Here is a 24,055-nt window from a genome sequence, read left to right on the forward strand (position 1 = left end):
AAAGAATACAATTCTGGGGTATAAGGTTTGTAAAAAAAATAGTTTTAGGCATCATTTGTGTAGTGGAGTACTCCCTTCATCCCACAAAGAGTATCATTCTCACTTCTCGAGTAGTCAGACATTTACAACTTTGACCAAATATATATAACAAAATATTAATATTTATGATACGTAATTAGTATCATTAGAGAATTACTGAATATATTTTCATAATAAATTTGTTTAGAGGTACAAATATTAATAATATTTGTTAATAGTTTGACCAATAGGAACCGAGGACAAACACTATTTCTGGATCGAGGAAGTGCTTTTGGATCGAGGAAGCAGTTGTCTGTGATTCCCATCATCTATGCTTCCATCGTTCACACGCAGTGAGACTTTATTGTTATTTATTCTTGATTTAATTGCTCCTAGTCTGTACTAGTAATCCCTTTGCACCAATCATAGGCATGGAGAGCACCGAGATAAGCTTATATTGTTCTTGTCACCTCAACAACTTGTCAGCGCTTTTGTATATGCTGTAAATATGTTCTTGTCACCTCAACAAACTGTCAGGGCTTTTGTATATGCTGCTTAGAATTTTGTATATGCCTTATTGCAATTTGCAGAATATTAGAAATACATACTTGTTTCACTATCTTTTTAATGTATCTTTTCTTAACTTTTACTTTCATGAATTTACAGCTAATCAAGGAATGGATGAAAAAGATCGGTACTATTTGTGAACTGCTGTCATCTGCACTCAAGACTAGGTGATTTGCTGATGTTAGGAACACAAATTTTATCATTGGTTAAAGTCCCATCTCCCATGACATCTGTACGATCTCCAACGGCATAATGTTCCACTGTAGGTTTTCTTTAATGGGATGACCCCTACTATGCAAGTCTTCAAAGTAGGGCAAGTGCAAGAAAGGATAAATCTTTGTATACACAGCATTGTTGATATGGCTGCTAGATTGTTTGTTGAACTTAATAATTTATCCACATGTATGGATTGTTTTATATCATTTTGAATCTATCCATGTGTGCCCTATGTAATATGATTTGTGAAATGAATATTCCTGCTATCTTAATGATCCAAATTAATTTGAGAATGTTCCATGAATTTCAATTTTCTATTTGGTAATGTGTTGTTTTGACGATAAATGAAAGTAGTTTTTCCCAACAATATTTCACATTTCCTTGTCGCCCCTGTCGGTTACTTGTGATAGAGATAGTGTTCTAGACCTGGTGTCTAGAAATTCTCCTGTAGGTGGCAAGGAATTTTCCTGGCAACACTGTACCAACAGGAAAACTGGTACGCCGACAGGAAAATTGTTACCCCTACAGGGAAATAGATTTTTTGTTGTTTTGTTTTGTCAGTATTTGTCTGCCGACAGAGAAACTAATTTTTATTTTTTCTGTCGGTATTCCTAGTTTCCCTGTCGATATCGCACTGACACGAAAAGCAGTGTGTGAATATTAGTAACACAATATTTACTGCCATATTTTTTTAAATTAGATATGAATACAAATGCAATTTATTTCCATTACATATACGAATAAGCAAAGATATTTGTTCGGATTTTGAGTAAAGGCAACAACACAATATCTATCACATGTTTTCTGTTCGTCAACTCAAATACAAAAATATATAAATTCCTAATACAACACATGTATAAATTTTAGTCAATAGCTCATGTTATTTTCAAATTTTAAACTTTTGCAAAAGAAAGTTTGCATTTACCGACTATTTGTATTTCTCAGTTTGCTTTGAGAATACTGTAATATTTTGGTGAAGTTGACTTTGAACTTAGTTCATACTTCATATACGTCGTCATAGACTTTTAAAAAGATAATTAACCAAAACTGCATCATTTACCTTTTTAGAGCTGAAGTGCGCACATAATGGATATCCAATAGAACAATTCAAATCTAATATTTGACTGAATTCTCTGATGGATACAACACCATTCTTATGTTCATATCTGATGTTCAAAGAAATGTTCAGATATCTGAATCCGTATCCGGTATCTGAGGAAATTTTTAGATATTCAAAAAAGATATGTGAATCACTATTCGCCACTTCTCAGTTTTGCTAGGCTGGTCAGAAAACATACATACCATCGACGCCCCTTCAAGAAAAGATATGACAGCTATGTTAGCTCCTTCAAAAGCAGTAGCGAACCGAGATAGGAGTACAATATGCATTCTCTGTGATAAAAACAATACAATTCTAGGGTATAAGGTTTGTAAAAAAAATACAATTTTAGATTTTTTTTATTTGGCCCTTCTTTTTTATCTCTGTTTTTCTCGACATCGTTCCGACGCTTTTCTGTGTTTTTTCGCTTCATCCGTCCTCTCATCAACTCAGTATACAGTCTGTCCACGTCCGTGTTTTGTCCATGAACTTGGTGATTTGTTTAGGACAGGTACAGTCCGGTTCCGGATTTGTTTCTTCTATAAGTACATCTCACTATGACTTTTGTTTTTTCTCACAAACGTTAATAACAAATAATAAATACAATGTTATGGGTCTTTAAACAGTTAAAAAAACAAAGATTCTCATTGATGTAAGTCATTAGGAACAAAACTTATCTACATTATAAAATTTAGATTACCTGTTGATCCAACTAATCAAACAGTTAAATAGTATGAACATTGCATAGTTTTTTTCTTCCGTCATAACGCGCAACCATCTATAATATCAAGCAACGGAAATTTCTTCATCCAGATTTTGGTCCATCACGCACTCTTTGTTTGTTCGTGTGTCCCTTCACTTTTTGTAGCATAAGAGTTCTAGCCGGGTTTATTAAGAGCAGTAGTATGTGATGAATTAGAAATTAGAGACTTAATTACATTAGTGTCCCATCCGTGACATAAACTCATCAACTGTACTCATGCGAGTTAGATAGCGCATGTCCCTACTACAATACAAGTCTGATTTCAAAATATATTAGAACAGATGACATATGATATAAATCCCGCTGCAACGCACGGACATGTCTGTTAGTTTATATAAAAAGAGAAAAACGAAAGAAAAGGAAAAAGACTTGCATGGGCTTGGCCTAGCCCACGACAAAGCCGGTGCAACTGCAAGGATTCAGCCCAGGTTGAGAAAAAAAGGCCACCAAAAGAGGCTCACTCGAATCTGTACATTTTGCATCATGAACCCGATCTATTTACCTTTTCTTTCTCTCTAGCATCTTTACATCTGGAACCCCGTATTTCTTTCTATTCTCTTCCCTAGTATTGAGAAGCCTGGACGAAAGAAAAAAAAAAGCCAGAAATTTTACCTCTTTAGTATTAGGTATAGATATAGATATAGATTAGGTAAAGCTTCTATCGGGTCATCTCAACAAATCTGAACAAAGTTATTTTATCACAAGACAAATTCACATAAAGAAGAGCACATACACTACCAATCTAGGAGAGACGACCACGAAACCCAAACTCATGTGCCGTAGTGAGTACTACTCCGTACTAGTTACTGCAACTACTATACCTTCACCTATAACACATGCACGTACGTACACGCCTAGCTAGACGCTGAGGTACATGTCGATCTTGAGTACGGCGTTGTTGCTGCTGGCGTTGAAGGCATGCGTCCTGAGCAAGCCGCGGAGGCCGCCCGTGGCCCCAACCACGGGCAGCTCCCTGACATCGTCGAGGATGGCATCCCTGGCCAGCACGGCGACGGCGCTCCCGTTGTGCTCCCCCGCCGTGAACACCATGTTGGCGGAGAGCAGCAGCGCCGCCCCGGCGTTGGCCGACGAGCGGGACGCGAAGAGCTAGAACCCCTGCGCGCGCCATACCACGCGGGACGCCGCCGCGTCGGACCCCTCCGTCAGCGGGTCATCGATCATGTACACAGGTCGCCAAACCGGTTGATGGGGTCGCCCGGCAGCGGCGTCGCGCCCCTCACCAAATGCTCCTCCGTTGGTGCGCTTCCTGCGGACGCCGTCACCATGTCGTGCATGTAGAACTGGAGGTGGTGAGTAGTTTTGGTGGTGCCGTTGGTGATGGCGGTGGCGGCGAGCACCGCGAGGAGGATCTGGATGGTGCGGTTGGCGTTGGCCATGGCTGCACGGGCGACAGAGGTCGTGTATGTGCTAGAGAGATGGAAGAGATGAAAGGAAGCGTGCAATGAGGTGAGTGTTGGTTTGATCTCCACCAATCCCTTGGATCCGCGTCCTGATCGGGGGCGCCCAACCACTCCATGGTTGGTAGGTCCCCGTCACACAGCACCATAAAGGGAGGTGGGGGCCGGGGTACAAGGAATGAGGTTAACCTGAGCCGCCGCAACCCGCCTACAGAGAAACCCTAACCGATCTAAAGAGAGGGTGCTGCCAGCGACGGGAAGCCGCCACCGACTTCACCGTCGCCTCTGCATCGTCACCACTGCGCCAGACTTCACCACCCGCACTGCGTACCCGCTGCCATGGTGGCTACTTTCTCCTCTCCCTCCTCTGCCAAGCCTGAAGGTATGGCCCCTCTACTCTCTCTCCCTCCTTGTCCCAAGTCAACTGCTACTCGATTTGATTCAACCAGTAAGCAATTCACCCTCAGTACTAAACCTAGATGAATCCTAAGAGTTAACATTAGTACCAGAGCCAGGCTTTCTAGGGTGTAGATCTAGTTTGGGGTAGAAAACTAAAAAGAAATCGAAGAGAAAGAGGAACAGAGGGTTCGATCCGTTTCGGATTGAAACCCTAACCCTAATCGGGGGAAGAAACAGAGATGCAAAAAGTTCAATTGAACCCTAACCCGTCGGGGAAGAAGAACAGTGACTCAACCCGTACCCTAACCCGTCGGGGAAGATGAACAGGAACCCTAACCCGACATGATCCAAACCCTAACCCTAGATCGGACTTGCTCCGAGAAGAAGAGTAAAGCAGATCCAAACAGAGAGAATTAAGGGGAAAGGGGAAGAGCTAGGGAGGTGGCTTACCTCGCCGGCCTCAACTCATCGGAGCACTCCGAGAAAGGGCCACCGCGCTGTGAAGAACGACCGAACTAGGGCACCGCCGCTAGGCCGCTTGACGGCGGTGCGCTCACCTGTTGGGGAGCGTGCGCACTGGCGAGGGGGCCGGCGACGGTGCCACCATTCCTCAGCCGCGGGCTTCCTTCGCTCACTGCTACCGCTCGGCACTGAGGAGAGGAGAGGGATGGAAAACGAAATAAAGCTAGGGTTAGGGTTAAGGGAGTGGAGCCATGCGGAGTCAAGAGCGTCGTTGCCCAGACCGCTCGACGGTGGCACGCTCAACCTTGGGCGAGCGAGCTCACCGGCGAGGGGACCGGCGGCGGCGCTACTCTACTGTGGCTCTCGCTCTCCGCCGCGGCGCTGAGGAAGAAAGAGAAAGCGAACTACTAAATGATCCTAGGGTTTCGACAGGAGGGGCCGCGGTGGGTTTTTTACCCAGGCGAGAAGCGCGGACGACCGTCGATCTCAGTTGAACGACTTAGAGTGATTGGGCTGGATTCTGGCCCAGGCGGGCGAGTGTAGAGCGGGCGGCTTTGCCGGCCCAGGCCCAGGTTGTGGCCTGGGAGGCACAGCTCGCGCACAAGCACAGCAGGCCGAGCCGACTTTTGCTGCTGGGCCAAGCGTACAGTAAAAAATTGAATAAGTTCTTATTTTTCTTTTTCCAGTAAATGTTTATTTCCTAAAAAATGATTAATGGCTCAAGAAAATTAGCAAAATAATTTTTCCTATGGGTAAAATTTACCAATTATGTTTTAAGTTTCTGCTGCAAAGTTTAATGTTTATTATCTTACAATTAAATTCGAACCAACGGGAGAATTTAGTTTAAAGAGCAGTAATGTTTAGTAAATTATGATTATGTTGATCCTCTAATTAAATTGGAACCAACGGGAATATTTAATTAGAGGAGTAGTCGGTTTTTTTTTGTTTAAGTAAGATTATGGTATTGTCATTTTCTGACCAACGTTGATGATGACAATATTATAACGAATTTAAGTTTGAAGTTTAAATCTCTGGAAAATTTTACACCAGTGTGGTGAATTTTTTAGAGAGTTGTTAAGGACCAAGAAATGCTCCTAAACTAAAAGAATGTATTTTATTTATTTTTCGCTGCAATGAAGTTGATTATCTTCTAATTAAATTCGAACCAATGGAAGAATTTAATTTTAAAGAGTAGTTATATGTATTTCAAGTTGATTTATGAGTTCTATGCATTAATTATATTTTCTGCTCAACGGTGATGTAGAATTGATGCAGAAGCACCCTGTATGTTTTAATTCGACGATATCACTTGGCTGCATGCCAACGGGTTGCAATGCTGAGGTATGTCAATGAAAGGGCTTGAGTCAAGCCAGTTCAGGTCAGTTTTTGTTAGTTTACTATTTTTCTGATTAAATTGGAACCAACGAGAAGATTTAATTAGAAAATGAAGTATAAGTGAATGTTTTAGTCGTCATGACTAAGTTTTCGTATAGATGTATCCCGCATGGGGAGAAGTTTTGGCATAGTAATCATCCTAGTCCATCCAGCATGGTGGGACAAGTTTTGTGATGATTCACTTGTTTTGTATCCCGCATAGCGAGAGAAGTTCGGGTAGCTCTTGTGCTATCCTAGTATTGACCTTGGCACAATAGAAATGCATAGTCATGGTCAATACTAACCAAAAGATAAGAAAAGATGCAAGTATGACTTATAAAAGTACCGCTAATAAAAGACCTCGTTGAGTTCTTAAAGTGAATTAAAGAAAGTGTACTCCTAAACGGATCAAGAAATAACTTTGCTTACATGACACAATCATATGAATGAAGTAAGTTATAAGTGTCTCCTCGTTTACAGGCTTTCTAAATAGTTATCAAAACTATGGCAGTAAAGTTCATGCAATATTTCAAGGGGTTGAAAATATAAAGATCAATTAAGAAAGATACTCTTCATTAAGAGTGAGATAAAGATTAATTAAGATGAATGTGACCGTCGGAGGAGTACAACAGTTACAACAATGATACCCCTAAGCAGAGAAATAGCTAAATTCCTGGACCTTTTAAAGTTCCGACAGGAAAATAGCATAGTCAATCTCAAAGATGTTAAGGTGGTGCTTAAAGCGCCATATGAAATTTTAACGGATTAAACCCAAAATAAGATATTTGAAGATACACTATCTTTAGAAAAGATGGGAAGATCTGGGAGAGCATGGTATGTAGAAGTATGTAGAGACCTAAGACTTGAAGAGAAGCGGGACTGCATGCCCACTTTAGTGATTCAAAAAACAACGAATCTCTCAATACCTGTTGATGTTGTATGACTTATACAACACTTGTTGTTGGCTTTTCGAAGAAGATGAATAATGTAAACAAGGATCTTGTAATACAGGAGCCCGTAGAATCAATTGCCTCTTGGCAAATGAAGAGCAACAATAGCCCCATATGAAAGTGCCAGTAGATGAGGCCATGTTAGTAAACCAGATTTTCTAATGACTACGAAGTCTATGTTAGTAAAGAAATTCAAATGGAGGGTGATCCCACCTCATTTGAAGAAGCCATGAAAAGCATTTACTCATTTAAATGGCAAGAAGCTATGAAAGTTGAAATGAATTCGATGAGTACCAACGATGTTTGGGACTTAGAAGTAGTTCCTAATGGAGCCAAAACAGTAGGCTGTTAATGGTTCTATAAGACAAAATGTGACTCCAAAGGGAATGTAGAAAGATATAAAGCACGACTTGTGGCAATATGCTTTAAGCAAAGAGAATGAATAGATTACAATGACAATTTTCTCTCTAGTCTTATGTAGGGATTCTTTTAGAATCATAATGGTGTTAATAGCACATTACGATTTAGAGTTACATCAGATGGATGTAAAAACGACATTCCTCAACGGGAATTTATATGGAAACAATTACATGGCACAACCCAAAAGGTTTTGTCGTGGAAGAAAAGAACATATGTGATACCGCCTGTAGAAATCCATCTATGGGTTAAAAGTAAGTCTTTAGACAGTAGTATTTGAAGTTGATGAAATGATAAGAAAGTTTGGGTTTAAAGAAAATGAGAAGGATAGTAGCGTTTATGCGAAGTTCAAGAATGGAAGATTTATTTTCCACATCCTGTGAATAGATGACATTCTACTCACTAGTAGTGATGTTAATCTGTCATTGGAGAAGAAGAAGTTTTGTCCTCAAGTTTCAACGTGAATGATCTTGGTGAAGCGTCATTGGTTCTGGGAATCGAAATTCACCGAGATAGATAAAAATGAGGTATTAGGACTATCGCAAAGGGATACTTAGAAAAGATTCTAGAGAAATAAAGTATGCATGCGAGTAAACCTACGTCTGCTCCTATAGTCAAGGGTAATAGATTTGGGAACTTTAAGTGTTACAGGAACCGATATGAGATCGGTCAAAAGAATATGGTTCCATATGCTTTAGCTGTTGGAAGCTTGATGTGTGTACAAGTACAAGTACAAGTACAAGTAAGAACTTACCCTGACGTAGTTTATGTATCCGGGATATTTTGGCAAAAGTCCAGTTCAGATATAGATCACTAGAATTGAGTTGAGAATGTCTTGCAATTTTGAAAAGTATCATAGGCCTCATGCTGAGTAAAAAAGAATAAGTACTCTCAAATAGTTGAGGGTACAAAAAGTTAAGTCTTAGCAAGATGTGTAGTGAAATCCACAGCAGTTGCTAACACTCGCAGTTGGAGCATTATTGTGGAAAAGCTCCAAAGAAACAGTTGTGGTGTCATCAGTGATGCATACCATAGTATAGCTTGTCATGAGGCTTAAGGAACAGGCAAAAGGAGGTTAATGGAATTTGTACCCATATTTAACAATGGTAGACAACAGCAATAACCATTTAAAGTAAGTTAACTCCTAAGACAACAAGTCAAGTGTGTTGTCAAACACATTGACACTAAGGTATATGTTGTAAAGGAGAAAATCCATAATCATTTTGAAAGCATTGAGCACATAAGTACCGAGTAAGTACTTGCGGATCCGCTTACCAAAGGCTAACCACCCAGTGCGTTCAGAGAACACATAGTCGACATGGATTTATGGGAAAGCCTATGATTTCTGGATACTAAGGGCATAGTTGAGTATCTGTTTCAAAACAAAGATGTGCGTTGTAGCTGTTTAATCTAATGGCAATAGACCGTGACGATGAGGCACGCTCTATGCACTGATCTATGATGGAATGGGAACAAGATAAAGTAAGTAAGTTAAGTTTAAGGAATAAGGTGAGATCAAGGGAGAGAATGTTAGTTTGATCTCCACCAATCCCTTGAATCCGCACCCTGATCGGGGGCGTCTAACCACTCCATGGTTGGTGGGCCCCCGTCGCACAGCACCATAAAGGGAGGTGGGGGCTGGGTACAAGGAATGAGGTTGACCTGAGCCGCTGCAACCCGCCTACAGAGAAACCCTAACCGATCTAAAGAGAGGATGCTGCCAGCGACGGGAAGCCGCCACCGACTTCACCGTCACCTCTGCATCGCCACCACTGCGCTGGACTTCACCACCCGCACTACGTACCCGTTGCCATGGCGGCTACTTCCTCCTCTCCCTCCTCTGCCAAGCCCAAAGGTATGGCCCCTCTACTCTCTCTCCCTCCTTGTCCCAAGTCAACTACTACACGATTTGATTCAACCAGTAAGTAATTCACCCTCGGTACTAAACCTAGATGAATCCTAAGAGTTAACAGTGAGATCATGGTGTCCGCAGTGTTAGCTAGTTTGGTGATGGGGTCGTAGCTAGTGTGTCCTACACTACAACGTTTAGGGTGGATGACAGCGAATGGATCAGTTGATGTGCATCGTGACTACCTTTGGCTAGTGCGTGTACTCGCAGTCCCTGTAGCAAAAGCAAGGGCACGAGCGGGCTTGAGAGAGGCTTGGCACCTGCAAGCTTGTGTGGTTCACAGACGGTGCACGTAGGGCCACTATGGCAGCTGGTCCTGCTCGGAGGTTGGTAAGTTCAGGGCCGATCTGAATCTAACCAACCATTAAGATTGTGACTGGTGTGGTTCACTGGTTCATGAAAAGCATCATCAAACCTTTTGTCCTGCTCTTCTTTTCTCCTGTTTGCAAATTGTGTAAGCGGAGTGGGCCACGTGATGAAGCCGAGGGTTTGGGCTTTGTTCAAGGCTTGTGTAGGGCAACCTGGGCTTTGTTATGTGACGTCGAGACGCAAGGCCTGCCGCCTGGGCGAGCGCGATTAGCCGATTACACATCACGCGCACTATATACAATCAATCTGTAGGAAGGAATAAACATATTCCAGGCCAACCGAAGAAGGCCCAGTGAGTTTAGCTAACCTGTACGAGAGTAATTAGAAACTCCAGGCCTGCACGTCCAACTTTAGGTACCAGGAAGAGAAGTTCAGCCCGGTCGCTCTGTACAGACGGGACTGAGAAAAATGTTAGGAGCAGTGACAAGTAATGTTATGGGCAAGAAAATTCAATATTTGATTAAAAATAAAAATCGTTATGGCACTAATGGAAATGTAAAAAAAAACTATTAGGGTCGTTTGGATCTTTTTATTTTGGAGGAATTGAAATATACGTAATAAACTAGGCTATTTGGCTTGGGATTTAACATTGCACTACTTTTCAAAGTTCACATATAAGCCTATCTCAAATTTATAGAGTGGAAGATAGAAATTGATTTTTATAGATCACCATGCTATGTTTATACTTTACAACTTATAACACGCTATTCAACTCACTCCCCTACGGCCGAAATGCAACACATAAGTATATCTCTCGTAATATAGTCCATATATAACCATATTAGTTTAATTAATATCTGTCTAAATTATGATTATTAAAATGAATTCAATTCCAAGGATTTAAATGGGGCCTTATTGAAAAGCATGAACGTGCTGTTGAAGCACAGGGTGTTGGTTATCCCCTTGAGAAGATGTCTTGTTTGGTCTCCCTAAGGACTTACACGTTCTCGGATCTGGCTCATAGGAACCATTACACACCACTCGCTTCCATTAGGGTGGAAGACGGATGTGAACTAACCTAGGCGATGTCACTTCTGCTAGGTTGTAGTTGATAGTGTAGGGAGGTGTGGTGTATGGTCCCAACCCTCCTAAGACACTAGTGACCTTGGCGGCCCAGCACTGCGTTTCACAGTCTCAGCATACTGGTGGACTCCGGGGTGACTCAGGGCTGAGTGGTAGGGTGATATCATTCCATCTTAGAGAGCAGCCCGGTATCAGCCTAGACGATGTACAACGTTGGTGATGATGATCTCGTGGGTCCTGGTGATCGATTGATACAAAGTCGTTCTTTTACGGCTATGGACCTTTCCTATGGTATCGCTTCACTTGACTAGTGAGAGGTGTTCTTCTTCTTCTTCCCCTGGGATTGTTTGTATCCTGCGTGAGCCGATGAGGCAAGGTATGAGAGAGAGTCGTCCTTGTCGCCTAGAGAGTGAGAGTGTGGTGAGATGTGTGGATGGGATGGATGGATGTGTGGATAGAAAATGGGTTAAAACTTGGAATTACTTATAAAATATTGATGAACTTTGCATAGGAAAAACTACAGTCATAAATAGGTTCTTTTACTCTACCCTTCCGTTCCACTTACCACAAAGCAAATGGAAAGCATAGGGTGAAACCTAGTGGCCAGTACAAATCGTACTGATAATTATTTGCCAGGTGTTGAGTTTGACGACCAGACCGATGGATGGGAGGAGTAGAGGAGTTCGTCCTATGCTCATGCTATGGAGGAGATGCCTTTACCCACTAGATGTTCTGCCTATTGTGATGCTGTTTTGGATGCTGTGTGACTCTGATGGTTCCACAAAGTGGCGATGTAATAAATATTAACCATTTCTATTTGTACTTCTAAGATAGGTGTTTGATGTATGACTTGTGGTATCAACTGTCATTTGATAATATGATGGCGTGATCACTTAGGACTATCACATTATAATTCGTATATGTGGATTTCCCTTTGTGGAAATTGTGGATCGTTACAAAGAGTATGTGATGCACGTGCAAGAATCGACTGAGGCAGCTGATGAGAGTGCACCCGTGCATGAAGAGGCAGCGAACCAGCAAAATAAGCCCATCGATGAAGAACAACAGGAGAATTTGTCTATTTTAGTTGGAATTAGTCGCGACATTCTTATTCTGTTGAAGTGCATTGTAGGTTTGGATTGTTTTTAGCGCTATTTGGGATTGTATACATTGTATCAAGACTTTAATAAAATAATGCTCCAAGTCAAACAGCTGTGATAGGATATTAATTAATCATATTGAGTAATGGATATTTTGGACCTTGTTTTAATCATGCATGTTGTTTAATATATGGATATTGGCATGTTCAAAGTTTTTGATATGCTCATGTAATGTAGATGAACCGGCAATGGATGTACAATACCGACCGCCGCTCCTAGGAGTTCATTTTGGGCATGCATGATTTTCTATGTGTGGTCGAGGCAAACAAGCGAAACGGTTTCATGTGTTACCCATGAGTTCTCTTTAAGAACATGAAGGATTATGCTTCCTCAAGGATCGTTCACGAACATCTATTTAGGTCGAGTTTCATGACCGGCTATATTTGTTGGACGAAGCATGGGAGAAAGCAGTTACAATGGAGGAAGATGAACAAGAAGAGGATGATGACAACATTCGTGGCTTCGGTGAATAACAGGTAGTGGCAGATGATGATACTGTAATGGGGGAAGATGGTGAAGAACAGGTAGTGGCAGATGATGAGCCCGCTAATGATCTTTGTCAGGATTATCGATGCACAGAGAGACTGCGAAAGTGAAAAGGAGGGGATTAAGTTTGAGCGCATGTTAGAGAATCACAAGAAATTGCTATACTCGAATTGAGAAGAGGGGCAAAAAAAAAACTAGGAACAACACTAGAATTGCTGCAGTGGAAGGCAAAGAATGGTGTATCCGATAAGGGATTTGGGGAGTTATTGAAAATCATAAAAAAGTATGCTTCCAAAGGGTAACGAATTGCGCGCCACTACATACGAAGTAAAATAGGTTGTCTGCCCTCTGGGATTAGAGGTGTAGAAGATATATGCATGTCCTAATGACTGCATCCTCTACCGCGGTTAGGAGTACGAGAATTTGGATGCATGCCCGGTCTACGCTGCATCATGGTATAAGATCAGGCTAGATGCCCCTAGTAGTGTTGAGGGCGAACGCCCTAGGAAGAGAATCCCTGGTAAGGTCATGTGGTATGCTCTTATAATACCACACTTGAATCGTTTGTTCAACAACAAAGAGCATGCAAAGTGGCTGCAATGGCACAAAGAAGAGCGTAAGGTAGACGCTATGTTTGGACACTCCGCTCATGGGTTCTAGTGGAGAGCAGTCGACAGGTAATTCCTGGAGTTTGCAAATGATGGAAGAAATTTAAGGTTTGGTTTGAGTACGGATGGCATGAATCCTTTCGGGGAGCAGAGCAGCAGTCATAGCCTGCAGCGCAGGAGTAGCATAGCAGAGCATAGCCAATACTAGAAATAGACTGGTCACACTAACACACACCCCAACCGAAAGACACCAAACCACCGTCTCCTCATTAATAACAGTCTCTTCTCTGATCACACAAGTTTCCTGAGGCTACTCAGGCATGATCGCATCATCAAAGGGTTTTTGCGAAACATTCTCACCATCCTCTGCATGCTTACTCCATATCGTGTAGTCTTTCAATTGCCTCAGATTTTTGCAATCTCTGCATGGGCAGTACATGTAGCCTTGATCCACTTGATTACGTGCAGTATATGCTTTGGCAGCCGTGATGATGGTGTTGACGCCCATCAAGAACTGTGTGTCTGCAAATTTGAGACCGTACATCCACCTTTGATCTATCCGTGCACAAAAAAAGGTGTTACATGTTTGCTATCATGAAAATAAAAAACTAGAGCCGTGTCATCATGAACAACACCATCGTAGCCAAAAATTTAATGGTTTACTAGATGTCACATAGATGTGTTCATCAAAATCAAAACTGATAACCCTCTTTAAGAAAAAAATATTCAACTTCATGGAACATAAAAATGGCATAACTAATTACATAACTAAAAACTGGAGCCGTCGAGAACAACATATCCTTGCTAAAAATTTAATGTGTTCTTAGGTGTTGTATCGATGTGTTCATCAAAATTAAAATTGGTAGCCCTCTTGAAGAACAATTATTCTACTTCATGCCACATAAAAATTGGGAGAATAATTATAGAAAAAATCGGTGCCTTCATGAACAACAATTGTAGCTAAAAACAATGGGTTGCTAGGTGTCACATGGATGTGTTCATCAAAATTACAATTGTAGCCCTATTGATAAAACTCTACTCAATGAAAGAACTAAAGTATCACGTACTAACAATCATCAAAACCACCGTGTAATTTGCTGGAAATTAAATGTGTTCATAGGCACCAACCTTTTGGAAGGTGGATTCACCACAATTTGAATGACTTCCTCAAGATCTAATTGAAAAGTGCTCTCTAAAATGGAAAAATAACTAGCATAAGAATCAAGCAATCTAGCCATCAAAACAATTGAAAAACTACAAATTCAAAGAAGTGGATGCTTGTTACTAACATTAAAGCAAGGAGATCATGTCCATCCTTCAAAATCCAAGACCTGCCTTGAGTAGTTTCGTGAAAAATAGCCACAACAATAGAAGAAGAGACGGGAAAAGACACCTTATTGGATGAGTGTGCTCGGAATGAGAGGGAGGAGGAAGAAGGAAGGAGGGTTTTGTACTGTGCAGCTACCACTGCCGACTCAAGCCACGAGCCGGCAGTGATAGGCTCTATATCACTGCCGGCTCAAGCCACAAGCCGACAGTGACATATCACTATCTGTTGAAGCCATCAGACGATAGTGATAGTCTCAGTATCGCTGCTGGCTCGTGGCTTGAACCGCCAGTTATAGGGACCTTCACTGTCTGTTCTTTAGGACCCCTAATCATTTTCAGATTTTCATGTTATGAGCCAGCTATGAAGAGTTATCACAGCTGGTTTAAAAGCAGCCGGCAGCGAATGTCAGTTCTATATTAGCGAGTGTAACTACTTTTTCACTCAATACACATGCGTGTGTAAAGTAAAATCTGTAGAACATATTAGCACATAGGTAGACTAGCTTCCAATCTTACGTAAATGACTGGTAAACTCGCTGACACAGCAGGTCAACTAGAACTGATGGTGAATAAGCAGAACTCTCTATCCAGGCTCCAATGATTGCAGTGGCCACGAATGGATAGTGGTAGAAGTTTTCGCTGTTGGTTTACTATTAAGGGGCTGTCTAGATCTCATTCTCGTAATGAGAACCTAGAGAGTGAATTTTGAATCTTTATTCTGGATAAATAAATAAATGAGGGATGTTTAATCTTATTCTGATTATTGACTTTGCACGTGAGAATCTTCAAATAGTAGGTTAAGGGTTGATAGTTGGATGCTATAATCTTATTCTAGAATCTAAGTGTTTGGATCTTATTCTCAGTTCTCTATCCCATTCTCATTTTCCTTAGGTGACCCAAATAAGGCCCGCAACAACATTTTGCTGACTGTTTGAACTACAAACCAGTATTAATAAAGGCTGGACATACAGTTACTTCTAAAAATGGGGACATTTGTAGTGGCTGCGGCCTACAAATGTATTTTTAGACACGACTCGTTTTAGAGTCCACTATAGAAGCGCCTACAAATTGATCCGTCTCTAAAAAACTTGTTGCTGAAAATCAATTTTATATAGTAGTGTAATTAACACCAATACCGTACCATATAGGAGAAATGAAATTTCCCACGCAAGCTTGTCTCTCATTTCTCTCCTCTCTCTCTCCGGAAGTCCGGATCCAGATTTCGCACCTCCGTAGTCCGTACAAGTTCTCGTAGTCTAAAGTCTATACACTGTATGTACGTCTCGTCGGCTCATCATCTCCCCCCTCCAACTTGCGCATAATCTCCAATGGCCTCTCGCCCGGTTCCCGCCGTCTATGACCGCCACAGCGAGCTCAAGGCCTTCGACGACACCAAGGCCGGCGTCAAAGGGCTCGTCGACGTCGGCGTCACAGCCGTCCCACCCATCTTCCGCCACCCACCCGACCCCTTCGTTGCACCAGCACCCTCGGATTATCAAAGCCAGCACAACGTCAACAGCATCATCCCAACCATCGACCTCACAGCAGGCGTCAGCGCCACGACCAGGGCCATGCTGGTCGCCGAGGTGAAGGCCGCCGCCGAGACGGTCGGCTTCTTCCAGATGGTCAACCACGGGGTGCCGGCAGCCGTCATGTCGGGGATGCTGGAGGGCCTGCGGACGTTCCATGAGGAACCGGCGGATGCCAAGCGTCCCTACTACACGAGGGACATGGGCAGCCGTGTCAGGTACCACAGCAACTTCGACCTGTTCCACTCGCCGGCGGCCACCTGGCGCGACACGCTTTACCTGGATATGGCGTCGACCGGCCCGGGCCCCGAGGAAATCCCGCCGGCGTGCAGGTAATCAATCACTCGATAACTCTATCTCGGAAGTCGGAATATAGATGACATATCCATCAATCGAATCGTGCAATTGCAGAGAGGTAGTTTTTGAGTACACGAAGCAGGTCCAGAGGCTGGGTGGTGCGCTGCTGGAGCTGCTGTCCGAGGCCCTGGGCCTCCACCGTAGATACCTCGAGCACGACGCCGTCTGCGTGGACGGGGTCAGCGTCGTCGGCCAGACGGCCACTACTACCCGCCATGCCCGGAGCCGGACCTCACGCTTGGCACGACCAGGCACTCCGACCCCAGCTTCCTGACGGTGCTCCTCCAGGATGGCGTCGGCGGCCTGCAGGTCCTGCTCGGCGGCCGCTGGGTGCATGTGCCTCCCGTGCCCGGCACTTTCGTCGTCAACATCGGCGACTTCTTTCAGCTCATGTCCAACGATAAATTCAAGAGCGTGGAGCACCGGGTGGTGGCCGTGGACGCCGGGGCGCCGCCGCGAGTCTCCGTGGCTTGCTTCTTCAGGCCGCGCGGCGCGGCGGCGTCGACGAGGGTGTACGCACCTATCACTACGGACACCTGGACGAAGCCTCCGTCACCTCCACGGTACAGGAGCATCACGGCGGAGGAGTTCATTAACCATTATATGGGCAACGGCCTCGTCGGCAAATCTGCACTAAACCACTTCAGAATTTAATCTCAGAAGTCACAAGTGACAAGCGTATCACTAAATAAGACTATGTTCGGCCGCAGGGGAGTCAATAATACCAACTCCCAAGATGATGGCCCTGTTGGCTTCAACTAATTCAGCACTACTTTTCAGCGGACAAACACCGTAAATTAAAATGGGTAGACCGGACGTTGAGTGGATCCCTGTCTATCACTCCGATCCCATCCTTGTTGTCTGTTGATAGTATTCCGTAAATTCCAATCCCAGCCTTAATATATGGGAACGACCGGCGTCCGGACGTCGGGAGATGGCAATAGGTGGGATATAGCGCCCTACACAAAAGGAAACCGCGATGCGTGTTTTTGTGCCCCATCCCATAGACCCAGCGCTGCTTCCGGCCCTGACCGCCGTGCCCACGCTACTTCCTGCCCTGACTGCTGCGCCCACATGCGGGAAACTCACGTAGGTCCTAGTCACTTGCCCCGCCTGTGGACGAGGAGGCGTCTGCTAGCCTCAGGTGCCTGCACGGTAAGCGCCCCAGCAGCAGCAGGTGGCTACGGTAGGCCGCTGTTCACCGGCCATGGTGCCATTGCAACATGTGCAACACTAAATCTATTTTTGAAATATCTAGACGAAACTTTTGCAGCATACGACTGAAACAGATGAAAGACTTGAAACATATGTTTGAAACATGCGTGTATAGCCATAGCAACATATGCAACATCTCGGATCTACTTTTACAACATTCACATGAAACACTTAAAACATAAGTCTAAAATTCCTAAAACACTAGAAACAGGGTGGCGTCGACGGCCATAGCCTACCTGGTGGGGAATTACGGTAGCCAGCAAGCTCGGGTTAGAGGATGTCGAGAACAACGGCTCAGCATACACCCGGGTGCATGCGCCATTCCTGCCACGGTGTCTTTGGCCGATCATGGGAGACGATGTCTGGACCGGCGGCGACCTGCTCCTGGTGGCGTCGAGGTCGTGATGGCGCGATGAACGTTGTGGTAGTGACGGGCGAGGTAGACTAGATCCCGATGGGGAATGCGGTGCGGCGCGACGCAGGATGTGGGTACGACGGGCGATGCATAACCAGAATTTTAGACTTCTTCTAGTGATGTGGGCTTCTCCTGGTGTTTTAGCATTCAAATTTTAGTATAAACTTTCCCTACCAAATGCCTCCTAGTGAGGATCACATGTGCTATGACTAGTGATAGTGTTTTTTAGAATTACACAGTACAACGCAGATGCCTACAACACGCACACATACTCTGTCGACTAAATATCGTCAATAGTCCACCGAGGGGTATGTCCATGAAGGTAGATTGTTTGGTAGAGGTGCACGTGATCAGAAATTAGATGGTAATAGAGACACAAGACACAAGATTTATATAGGATAAGGCCATCAAGATGACGTAAAATCCTACGTCCTGTGATCTGTTGGTTTGTATTGATGACAGAACCCTAGGCTAATCCTAGGTTCTGTATCAAGATCTAAATGGCCATAGCGACTAGGGAACTATGCCCCTCCTTAGTCCTTATATACTCTAGATGTATAGGTTTACAAGAAAAGTATCCTAGTTGGCTATATGTTAGGTATTCTATTTGGATTAACATGTATAAGAGTCCTAATAAATCATATCTTCTAGATGCCTTGCAGTGTATGTCGACCAGAGCCGTGTCTCGCAAGTCTTGATATCGTTGGTCGGTCCGTCCTTGATGGTGCGGCCCATGTCTTGCGCCGTGGGTACCCGGGGTCGTACCTCCTACAGCTAGTCCCCGAGCGCCTTGTATCTGCTTCGTGATGCCATCTTGATCAAGTCCGAGAAGTCTAGGATGAAGCCGATCAGTCTATCTGACGACCTGGGTGATGAAAATTGAAGCCGACCAGTTTAACTAGTGACCGGAGCGGTGAAAAATGGACGCCGACCAGTTTAACTGATGAGCAGACCGGTGAAAATGACTGTCGACCAGTTTAACTGGTTAGTAGACCTCAGACTTAGACAAGTAAGGTTCGCCAATAGGATGTAAGGGGCTCAAGATTAATTTTGAAAATTCTTCATCTCAGATGAAGTGTAGCCACTTAGAATCCGTTTGCGAGTTTGGGTGATTACCATCCATGACTTAGTCAATAAGGAGGGTAAATTAGGAAAAAAAACACTACATTCACCGCCAGGTGAAGTGTAGCCATTTAGTCCCTGAGCCTGCTGGAAGATAAAGAATGAATCTTGTAGCAGGGTCAGAGAAATTGAATCCAAATATTTTCAGAGATCAAATAAATGGAGTGTGCTTAGCACGGCCCGATGAAGATGCTGGTGTCCGTCGTGTGGCCTCGATCCGACCCGAGTAAGGCAATCTAGATAGTCCATCATAGGCTTTGGGTGGGCAGTCTCCTCATGGAGACCCCATATCACCCCCACCTCGAAATTCCCAAATCACCACAACAAGGATCGGATGAAAGCCAGCAGATGTGTACCGACAAACGAGACATAGCAAAATCCGGCCGCTAAGGGAGTCCCCAGCTTAGCTGGCGACTCTTGCAAGAAGAATCCAAACACCAAGGAGTCCCTAGCTTAGCTGGCGATGATTGTACGAAGAATCCGAATGCTGAGGAGTCCCCAGCATAGCTAGAGATGGTTGCACGAAGAATCCGAATGCCGAGGAGTCCCCAGCATAGGTAGCGACTCTTGCACGAAGAATTCGAATGCTGAGGAGTCCCCATCTTAGCTGGTGACTCTTGCACGAAGAATCTAAACGTTGAGGAGTCGCCAGCTTGGCTGGCGAGCCCCCAGCATAGCTGACGATGAAGCCCAATCGATGAACAATCCGACCAACTGGTCGGTGAAAGAAGCAAGCATCGAGCAGTCCAACCAACTAATTGGTGGCGAAGTGAGCGCTGAGCAGAAGCGAGCCCCGAGCAGTCTGACTAACTAGTTGCCGATAAAGTCCTACTACCAGGTGGTGCGACCACCCGAACGATGATCCTCCTGTCCTTCCCCACTGATCCAGTTTCTGAGCATAAAAAATAAGCTCGTTGACTGAACCAGCCCCCTGCAAAATAAATATGTAGAACGGGTAGTACATGATGAATCTTGTAGAGCAGTTGTAAATATAAACATTATGCTTATTTGGAGTATGTTCATATTTTAAATATGAGTATGTTCCTTCCACTTGGTTCTTAATTTCATCACCAGCCACAACTTAGCAAGTACCCCATAGCGTAGAGTGTCCAGCACCCATTCACAAGTAAGAGTACGAGCGTCGCTGTAGAGCCGCTACCGACTGCCCATAACGTAGAGCGCTAGCGCTCGTGCAGACTAGAAGCACCCAGGCATATGGCTGAAGGAATTGCCGACAGTAGGCTAGGGACTCCGGACCCAAACCAGCTGATATCGCTTTCCGAGCACCCAGGGTAGAGAATTTTGATGAAGAGAAGTCGACCATTGCCCGACAGGAAGATGTTGATCGCCTGGAAGAAGAGCGCTTGGTCACATGTGTTCGCATGACCAAGTACCTCGAGGGCCTGTGGATATACTACAATCGCAATATCTAGGAGCGATCCTTCGCGGTCGGCGACTTGGTACTCCGCAGGAAACAGAAGACGGATGGCTTGCACAAGCTCTGATCGCATTGGGAAGGCCTGTACATCGTCAAGGAAGTTAACCGACCAAGTTCCTACCACCTATGCGACTCCGAGGGGATAGACGTCCCAAACTCCTGGCACATCGAGCTCCTTAGGAGTTTTTACCCTTGAAACGTTCCAGACAAAGATTCGTACTTCTCCATATACGATGATTTAATAAAGATTTTGCCGTATTCTCCAGATATTTTCTCCATGTTTCTCCAATTCACTGCTGTTTTTTCTCCAATTTGTCGCCATGTTTCTCTGGCTATTATTTCTCTAGTTATTCTCCATAATTAATGACTCCTCAACGTGCCATTCGTTCTCCGAAAATTCTCCACGCATAAGATCTTAAAGATATTCTCCACTCTGTGCACCGACCAGCCATGTTCTTACACACGACATCAGAAGCGGCCCTGACCTTGACTTCGCTCCTACACGTGCACGAGCCACACTCTGCGTTATGGACAGTCAACAGTGGTTCCTTGGTGATGCCCTCTTTCTTGCGCGTTCACGGGTGCCAGTCACTCCGTGCTATAGAGTGTTGGGCTAGTCAAGGCTGGTGACGTGATATAGAACCAAATGGAAGGAACCTTACTCATATTTAAAATATGAACCAACTCCAAAAGAAAAACATAATGTTTTTTACATCACTAACTAGCAATAAAGTTTTCTAGTAATTTTTTTCCTAATTATTTTGATTTTGCTGCTCCTTGTTGCCAAACAGGTCGACGTCACCAGCCAGCTACACCGCTGCCTCCTCTGCCTCATCCTCCAACTTCGTAATCTTCCCCGAGCTCCTCCCTCATGTGAAGCCAGTGCCAATCACCTCAAGTTTAACCGAGGGATAGTGCGACCGAGCCACTGCAAGCGTGTGGACGATGGGAGAGTTGGCGGCACAGTGGGTGAATTCCTTGAAGTTCTCCCAGGCCCCCTTGCACCTATCAATGATCGCATCTGGTCGGGGAGGCCTATCGCCAAGCTGCAATGCCATCGCCTTGGAGGGCTCAAATTTGATGCAGTCGAGCATGGGTTTTATCCCTGCAATCACTACCTCACACTTGTCCTTCTGGGCCTGCACATGTGCCCTGAACACCTAGAACTGCGCCTGCGCATTATGTCGGTATTCTGCAGCACAACAATGGCATGTTAAACATGTCCCTTACGCAGCGAGCATAGATCTCAAAGAAGATATCTTTATGTTCAAGGTCCTTGGTGACATGCTCGGCTCGCTCTCCTGCCTCCTCCTTTTCTTTTTGGAATTGGGCAACGGCCTCACATGACAGGCCGAGCTCTATCTCTAGGTCTGCGCATGACAGATCAAATGCGCAATCAAGTTATGATGACGAACACCTACATAGCCAAACCCGAGGATTTACCTTTCTGCTAACCAGCGATGGGGTTAAGCCGCTCCATCAATAACCGAATCTCCATCTCCAGCTGGATCACCTGTAGCTCCAACTCCTTCTCCTGATCACGTGCTTTAGTAGGCTCGCATCGAGATCATTCACCGATGACTGCAGCCTCTTGTTCTCCGCAAGGACCGGAGCCATCTCTTCTAGGAGGTGTCGGCGGTGTTCGGACATCTTCATTACACTCTGCAAGAATAGTTGTTGTAGATCACACTTCACAATGGTCCAGTGACAAGGTTGTTTCAACTTACTTCAAACTGGCTCATCATGGCTGATAGGTCAGCCCTTCGCTCGCCACCTCCTCTTTCAGCATGTCGAACTCGTCCTCGCGGCAAAGAACCGTGCGAAAGACTTGAGGAGCGGCGTCCGCAGGTTGGGCCGGCCCCCGTTCAATTTTTTTGACTTCCACGGTGGCTTCCCTTGGAGGCGACCTCCTTGGGCGGCGCTGTGGTCGGACAGGACCTCCGAGGCCCATCTCCACTGGCTGTACGTCTAGGGGCGCCGCCTGTCCTATGGGCGCAGGTGGATCCTGTGTTCTCCCTACGGCTTCAGCTCCTTCTCCACCTATAGGGGCGAATAGGGGCGACCAGCACGCCCGCTGAGGTCGGCATCTCCGTACCGGTCGGCACGCCTACTGGGCTTTCCTCGCTATGCACCTCGTCACTATGGGTGGTCGGCCCCATAGCCGGGTTTGCTCCCTCTCGAGCCCGTTCGGTGCTCGGCGCCACTGGCTCCGCTTCAAGGTCATTCTTGGTGGCGTCCAGTGGACTCAGATCCTCGGTTGACTCCGTGCCGCGTCAATAAAGAGCTTCATCAAACATTAACCTATTACCTAAAAACAACTATGAATGAAGAGAACTTATAATTTAGAATCCCACCAAATCGTCTTGAAGCGGCGCGACCTCCCTGAGCCACCCTGCCCAGCAACAGGGCCAACTGGCGCTCGTACAGTTTTCGGGCTGGCAGCCTCAATAGTCGCTGACGCAGCCACCTGAGCTAGCTCGGGGACTTGGCTAGCCGCCTCCCATGCTCGACGCCTCTCCCTCATCTCCGCCCCAGCGTGTGTAGCTGGCGGGGGCGTCTTGGTGGTCGGAGAAGGGGGAAATGTGGTCTTGTCTTCACCAGACGAGTCTGACACAACCATCTTGTGCCTTTAGGGAGGGACAGGGTCTCCAATGCTGACACCTCCCGCATCGTGGTGCGAGGAACTTGATGTTTTCTTCCTCTTTGAGGATGGCTCATCTTTCGTTGGCCGTTTCCCCCTAACCTTCTCATGAAGATAGGTGGACCGATCTCCTTCATCTTCATCTCCCGGGCTGGCTGATCTCTCCTCGTCAGCCCCCGAGCTGGACTGATGCTAGGGACTGCTCAGCCAGGCATCAACGGCGACCGACCAATTGTCCAACGGCATGGCAGAGAAGTATACCGCCTGGTCCTATCCATGAATCTTCAAAAACATGAATGGCTACATTGCCAAATGTGAAAGAAGAATCATACTCCTTGATGGCAACATGCACCGCGGTGTTGAACATCAACACGGCGTGACGAAGGACTTTGTTCCATTCTATCGGCTCAGGCACCTCGCGGGTGCTGTCAGTCTCCCCCGTAAATTCGTATCCAGGATGCACCCTCTCCTTATAGCGCTGTACTCGTCGGAAGATGAAGTTAGTTGCCACACAAACTCCATCAAGATTTTTGCGGTTCAAGAAAGTCAGGATCTCCCTCACCTGCTCCATGCCGTTCGAATTGGGCCTTGCCGACCAGGGTTTTTTTTATCGGCCGAAATTCACGGAAATTTCCGAAATTTCCATTCTATCCACAGGGTCCGATAAAATTTGACATCGGCCAAATTTTTCCCTTCTTTCCTGCTCCCACACAGACAACCCAAATTCAGTTGTGTGACGGTCCCACACTATAATGTTTTATTCTTGTTTTT

General features: G+C 45.1%; 2 pseudogenes; one reads left to right on the plus strand and one right to left on the minus strand.

Moving 5' to 3' along the window:
• Positions 1-3,521: 3,521 nt before the first annotated feature.
• Positions 3,522-4,060, minus strand: LOC136483118 (dirigent protein 21-like; annotated as a pseudogene).
• Positions 4,061-15,895: 11,835 nt separating this feature from the next.
• On the plus strand, positions 15,896-17,107 carry LOC136479946 (1-aminocyclopropane-1-carboxylate oxidase homolog 1-like; annotated as a pseudogene).
• Positions 17,108-24,055: the final 6,948 nt, after the last annotated feature.

Source organism: Miscanthus floridulus, chromosome 9 (assembly GCF_019320115.1).
Source record: "Miscanthus floridulus cultivar M001 chromosome 9, ASM1932011v1, whole genome shotgun sequence".
Taxonomy (NCBI): Eukaryota; Viridiplantae; Streptophyta; class Magnoliopsida; order Poales; family Poaceae; genus Miscanthus; species Miscanthus floridulus.